Genomic DNA, 7,309 nt, shown 5'->3' with positions numbered 1-7,309 from the left:
TGCTTGCTTATGAAACTCAATTTGATCTATAGGATGAAAATCCTTGGCCAAAAATTCAAATTTTATCTTTTTGTAATCTGTTGATGACTTAGGCTACTATACTGTGGGCTACAAAATGGTCATCTCCATTTTCCCTATTTTAAGGTCAAAAGTTGAAAGTAACCTGTTATGATTACTAGGAGTTTGTTTGAAATATTGGGTATAGGTTTCAACTTTCAATGTTTCATTTCTCAACTTGATTTCTTTATATTTCTCCTCTATATTATTTTCTTTGTCCACTAGTTTTCTTGATGAAGAGACCTAAATACTATGCTTCTTTTGAATAATTTGAGTATTAGAGGTTGAAGGTTGATGAGTTTCCTCTGAACTATTGGAGATGTATTCTCTTTAACCATTGTATCTGTTCCAATGATCTCAAGTGTATCAATTGTCTCTTCTTGCTCATTTACAAGATTTAGCTTGGGCTTCTTGCGGTACATAATTTCAAATCTGTCATCTGTTTTATCCTTGTCTGAGCAAGAACATTCTTCTCTAGTACTTTTTGCATTTCTGTCTTGTAGGGCTGGAGTATGCAGAATGGAACTAGTATCCATCTGTTTCTCCATATCTATTAAGGTGTTTTCCAACCACTCTGACTGGTTGGCATATTTTTCAATTTCTAGGCTAGATTCATGCATAAAAGGGATGAATTTAAACTCGAGTCTTAGTTTGTTTATGACTCCTAAAGGATCATACTACCATTTGAAACTATTACTAAACTTCATTTCCTGTAAACAATTTTCTGCTTCTTCTCCAACCTTCCTATTATTCTAGATAAAAGGACCAAGCTAGTTTTTTATTTTAAATAGTGTTTTCTTCTTGGATGATAGAAAATTCACATCACCTGAATTTATGATCTGCCTGATGTACTCTAATGCAAATATCCTCGTGGGGATATATTTGGGCAACTTATAGGGAGTGAGTTGACATCCATACGCCCTTACTTCAGTGTGGTTCTGGTATAAGTACCAGTCCCCTATTCTACTTTGTTTCGACAACTGTAAAAATCTCTTTATCTCATCACTTATCCTGGGTTGATTACTACTGCTTAGCATATTAACAAATGGGTGAAAAAAGGAATTAATGAAATATTTGTAGCTGGAAATTGTGGAATATTTTTGGTGTTGGAAATAATACTGAGAGGGGGGGGTGAATCAGTATTATCAAGTTCTTTTAATAAATCTTCCTTATTTATTCTTTGAATTATTTTTGCATGTCAGTACCATAAAATAATGAGCATGAACAAAGAAAACAGATAGTCACACCAAAGAACACAAGATGTAAGGTGGAAACCCAATGTGGGTGAAAACCACCTGCTGCAATATGTCTCTATCTTCTTTCAAATTAGAAACTCCTTTTACAATGGTTTTGTACTGGTGCAGTCCTTTACCAGTACGCAGGCTGCAACCTGCAGAGAGCTACAACTCTCTCTCGTTTTCCAGTCTCTTCTGGAAGGGAGCTACAACCCCCTACTTCTTTTCTTTCAAGGACCACCTTTCATAAATTTTCAAACTGCGCCTTCTGTTGCTCCGCAACCACCGCACCTGCGCCTTCTGTGGCGCCTCCGCACTGCGCCTTCTATGGCGCCTCTGCACTGCGCCTTCTGTGGCGCCTCCGCACTGCGCCTTCTGTGGCGCCTCCGCACTGCGCCTTTTGTGGCACCTCTGTGGCATCTCCGCACTGCGCCTTCTGTGGCATCTCCGCACTGCGCCTTCTGTGGCGCCTCCGCACTGCACCTCTGTGGCGTCTCCCCACTGCGCCTTCTGTGGCGCCTTTGTGGCGTCTCCGCACTGCGCCTTCTGTGGTGCCTCCGCACTGTGCCTTCTGTGGCGCCTCTGTGGCGTCTCCGCACTGCGCCTTCTGTGGTGCCTCTGTGGCGTCTCCGCACTGCGCCTTCTGTGGCGTCTCCGTACTGCGCCTTCTGTGGCGCCTCCGCACTACGCCTTCTGTGGCGCCTCCGCACTTCGCCTCTGTGGTGTCTCCGCACTGCGCCTTCTGTGGCGCCTCTATGGCGTCTCCACACTGCGCCTTCTATGGCGCCTCTGCACTGCGCCTTCTATGGCGCCTCTGTGGCGTCTCCGCACTGCGCCTTCTGTGGCATCTCCGTACTGCGCCTTCTGTGGCACCTCTGCATTGCGCCATCTGTGGCGCCTCCGCACTTCCACCGCTGCAGCGCTCAAGAGATCACCCTTCACAGATTCGCTTTCAACTTCCCTTTCATAGATCAAACTTTTAAAACAATAACCCAATATTTCAGATCTTAAGATATTCGATTTGCAAGAATGAATTAGCCAAGTGATCTCCTTTGCTTTATATAGGTTTAGGCCTTTCACAATACCACGGGCTAAAACCATAGGATCAAAAAACTGTTGGACTAATACCATGAACCAACCATGAAAGTACGTGAGATCAACACCTTTGACGAAGTACCATGGTCCAAAACCATAGGTTCAAATACCAAGGACTAACTACCATGGACCAAAGGTAAGTTCTCCAACATGAAAGTGCGTGAACTTTTTCTCTACATGAAATAAACTTTTCTCTACATGAAATAAACTTTTCTCTGCATAAAATTGCGTGAAATTTTCTCTACATGAAATAAACTTTTCTCTGCATATAAGTGCGTGAACGTTTCTCTACATGAGATGAGTGGGTTGCCATCAAGTACAACATATGTATCATAAAGCCATACCAGAATCATAATGCCAACAATCTCCCCCTTTGGACTTGATGGCAACCTCAAAATCTTCAGCATCATTCTCCCCCTTTGACATCAAGGGCAAAGGGTTATGCTCCCCCTAAGAACATGCTCCCCCTGAATATGAACCATATCTGCAAAGAAGAACCATAATCCACTAAACACCATAAATGACCATGAAAGAGATAGAGACATATTGCAGCTATATTCAGACCAGCATCCATGAACTCCTTTTGTACATCCTCCATAATGCCAATAATGCATTATATGCTCCCCCTAAACCTGTGCCATTCAATCTTCAACCAATCCGCAACCTAGCACATGTATGCATATACCCCAGATGAACCATACGTACAACCATCAATCAGAAGAGTTTCAACAATAAGATGATGCATCAACTACCCCCAGCTTTTGCCTGAGGTATTCAAAAGTCTCCCTGGGCAATGGTTTGGTGAGAATATCAGCAACTTTTTCCTTAGAAGGAACATACTCCAACTTGACCTTCTGTTCAAGCACTTGCTCCCGGAGAAAATGATACTTGATTGGTATGTGCTTGGTTTTTGAATGCATGACTGGGTTCTTTGAGATGCTGATTGCACTTGTGTTATCACATAAGATGGGAATAGGTGGAGTACAAGTGATTTGAAAATCCTGCAAGGTCTGCATCATCCAAAGGAGTTGAGTGCAGCAAGATGCAGCAGCAACATATTCTGCTTCAGCTGTAGACAAGGCAATCGAACTCTGTTTCTTGTTGAACCAAGATACTAGTCTGGAACCCATAAAGAATGCACCACCACTTGTGCTCTTCCTGTCATCCACGCTTCCGGCCCAATCTGCATCTGTATAAGCATGAAGTGTGAGATCTGTATCTCTAGGATACCATAAGCCATAATTTTGAGTCCCTTGAAGATATTTGAAAATTCTCTTCACTGCCTGAAGATGAGTCTCCTTCGGATTTGCCTGAAATCTTCCAACTATTCCAACTGCATGCATGATATCCGGTCGGGTACCTGTCAAATAAAGTAAACTTCCAATCATAGATCTTTAGGTTGGTTGATGCACTGCTGCAGATTCATCATTTGCAGTGAGGCTACATCCTGTGACCATAGGTGTACATACTGGTTTTGCATCTTCCATGCCATATTTCTTCAAAATCTGTTTGAGATACTAGGTTTGAGACAAAAAGATCCCTCCTTCTTTTTGTTGGATTTGCAAACCAAGAAAATATGTCAATTCTCCCAGCATGGACATTTCGGATTCTTTCTGCATCACCAAGGCAAAGCTTTGACTCATAGCTTCTTCATTGCTGCCAAAGATAATGTCATCTACATACACAACAAGTATTAGCAATTTGTTATTTTCAACTTTTATATAAAGATTGCTATCTGCTGATCCTTTTAAAAAACCTTGTTGATGAAGATATTTGTCCAAACGATAGTACCAAGCCCTTGGAGCTTGTTTGAGACCATAGAGAGCCTTTTTCAATCTGCATACAACATTTGGATCATTTCCAAGAATGAACCCATCTGGCTGCTCGATGTATACTTCTTCTTCCAAGTCTCCATTCAGAAAGGCTGATTTCACGTCCATTTGAAATACTTTGAAGTTTTGAAAGCTTGAGAGAGCAAGGAACATTCAGATGGCCTCAAGTCTTGCAACCGGAGCAAAGGTTTCTTCAAAGTCTATTCCTTCTTGCTGTGCATACCCTTTACAAACAAGTCTGGCCTTGTTTCTAATTACTTCTCCATTTTCATTCAATTTATTTTTGAAGACCCATTTTGTTCCGATAACATTCTTATCCTTTGGTCTAGGAACCAGCTCCCAAGTGTTGTTCTTTTTTATCTGCTCAAGTTCTTCATCCATTGCTTTCACCCAACATTCATCTTTGCATGCCTCTTTCACATTTTGTGGTTCAGTGGAGGAGAGTAATGCCAAATAGCTTGAAGCTTCTGCAACTGTTCTTCTTGTTTGTACACCTGCTTCTTTTTGTCCCACAATCTGAGATTCTGGATGATTCTTCTGAACATATCTGGATGGAGTCTTTTCTTCTATTCTTGTCTGCTCCTCTGGTTCTTCTTGAGGTTCTTCTTCTTCATCATTCTGTCTTTGAGGGTAGCCTTCATCTTCTTCGATGTCTTCATGATGTACTTGCCTAGGAATGTATCCCTTCCCATCAACCACTACATCAATGCTTTCAACAATTATGCCAAGTATTTTATTGTAGCACTTGTATGCTTTACTATGTGGAGAGTAACCAAGAAGAATGCCTTCATCTGCTCTAGGTTCAAGTTTGCCAAGTTGCTCATCAGTGTTCTTAATATAACATTTGCTCCCAAAGATTTTGAAGTGCTTTACCGAAGGAGTCTCACCACACCAGAGCTCATGAGGGGTTTGAGTGCTGTTCACTCGGACATTTGTTTTGTTGAGAATAACAACCGCAGCATGTGCAGCTTCACCCCAGAAGGTTGCGGGAGTTCCTGAGTCATCAAGCATAGCACGAGCCATTTGTTGGATTGTTCTGTTCATTCTTTCCACAACTCCGTTTTGCTGAGGAGTTCTAGCTGTAGAGAATTCTCTTCTTATCCCATGTTCTTCACAGAAATCGAAAAATTCATTTGAGGTAAACTCCCCACCTCTGTCGGATCTGAGGCACTTAATTTTGTGTCCTGATTCATTTTCAACCAAGGCTTTGAAGGATTTGAATTTTTCGAATGCTTCATCTTTGTGCTTCATAAGTCCTAACCAGACAAACCTGGAGAAATCGTCAATGAATAATATCAAGTATTCTTCTCCTCGAGGTGTTCTTTTTCTGAATGGACCACATGTATCTGTATGTACTAGCTCAAGAGGCATGCTAGCTGATCCTTCCTTCTCTGGAAAGTTAGTTCTGGTTTGCTTTCCAAACTGACATGATTTGCATATGGTATTGTCTGGAATTTTGATATCTGGAAGATCGCGAACTGCCTGATATTTGCATGCTTTCCTTATTTGTGAAAAGTTTAGATGCCCCAACCTCCGATGCCATAACCAGTGCTCATCATCCTTGCTTAGATAGCATTGTTGTTGTCCTTCTTCAAATATGTATAGATTATTTGGAGTTCTTTTACCTTTGATCACTGTTTTACCTGTATCAAGATCACGAACAAGACATCCATTTGATCTGAATATCACCTCGGTTCTTTGATCACACATCTGGCTGACACTTAGAAGATTATGCTTCAATCCATCGACATACAAAACATTTCCAGCCTTGACCTTTTCTTTCAACTGAGCAATGCCTTTCCCTTTTATAGTTGCAGGAGTATCATTTCCAAAAGAAACTTTCTTTCCTTTTTCTAGAGCAGAATATGACTCAAGTTTGTCTTTATCACCTGTCATATGCTTCAAACATCCACTGTCAATGTACCATAGATTTTCTTGTCCTTCTGCATAAAATGCTATCCCACATCTTTCTGTTTGTGGTTCCTTGATTCTCCATGTTTTGGTGCTTGAGGCTTGTTCCTTTGTCTGCTGAAACCTGCTCCTGCATTCAGAATCTTTATGACCAAAGTTATTGCAAATAGAACATTCAACTTCATTTTCAAGAGCCGAAAAGTTGTTATAGGTCCTTTTTGTAATCCCGGTGATACTTCTTTGTTTTTGAGCTTCTCTAGTCATGATTGTTCTATATGCAACACATTGAGCTGCTTTGTGACCAAAGTTATGGCAAGAGAAACATTGTCCATTGAAGTAACTTCTGCGGTTATCAAATCTACCAGCCAAATGATTGTAATTTCTATTGTCATCCATTCTTGAACCAAATTGAGAAGATTTTACCTGTGGCTGGTTGTAGCTTTTGTTTACCCTTAAGGCGGATTGCCCTTGATAGTCTCTGTTTGCAATTCGTCCCTGCTTTACCTGATGGTCTCCATTGTGCTTTTGTTCATTCCTTCTTGCTGCATCAAGATAACTTTTTGAGGTGGATGCTTGAGAAGTTTCTCCATTATAGCCCAGACCTGTCTTGTTTAGTGGAGAACGCTGTACATTGATAATCTCATCCAAAGTTTCAGATCCTTTGACAAACTTAAGATTAATAGCTTTTGTTTTCTCAATCTCTTTTCTAAGACCAACAATTTCACCTTCTAATTTTTCAAGACGTTTTTCCTTTTCATCAATTTGAAATTGTAGAGTATCAATGATCATATTATTTTCTTCTATACATCTCTTGAGTTTAGTAATTTCTTCATAAAGGTTATCCACATCTATAGCATCCATATAATCATCATCTTCAAATGCCATTAACAGTTTATAGTCATTACCTCATTCATCTTCATCATTATATGATAGACCATCACTGTCTTCATGAGTGTAGTAGCTTTCCTTATTTGCACTTTGTTTCTTGTTCCATCTAGCAGGTTCCTTTCCTTTAACCTTATAAGGGCATTTTGCAGCATAATGACCTACTCTTCCACAAGCAAAGCATTTAAAAGGTAACTTACCTTTGAACCTTCCAGAACCCCTTTGAAGATTTCTGACAAAATTTGATTCTTCTTCTTCTTCTTCTGGCACGTGACTTGTTTCATAATAATCTCC

This window comes from Pinus tabuliformis, chromosome 6 (genome assembly GCF_031772625.1).
Source record: "Pinus tabuliformis cultivar Carrire ecotype Pingquan chromosome 6, CPIR1, whole genome shotgun sequence".
NCBI lineage: Eukaryota > Viridiplantae > Streptophyta > Pinopsida > Pinales > Pinaceae > Pinus > Pinus tabuliformis.
This window is presented reverse-complemented; position numbering follows the sequence as displayed.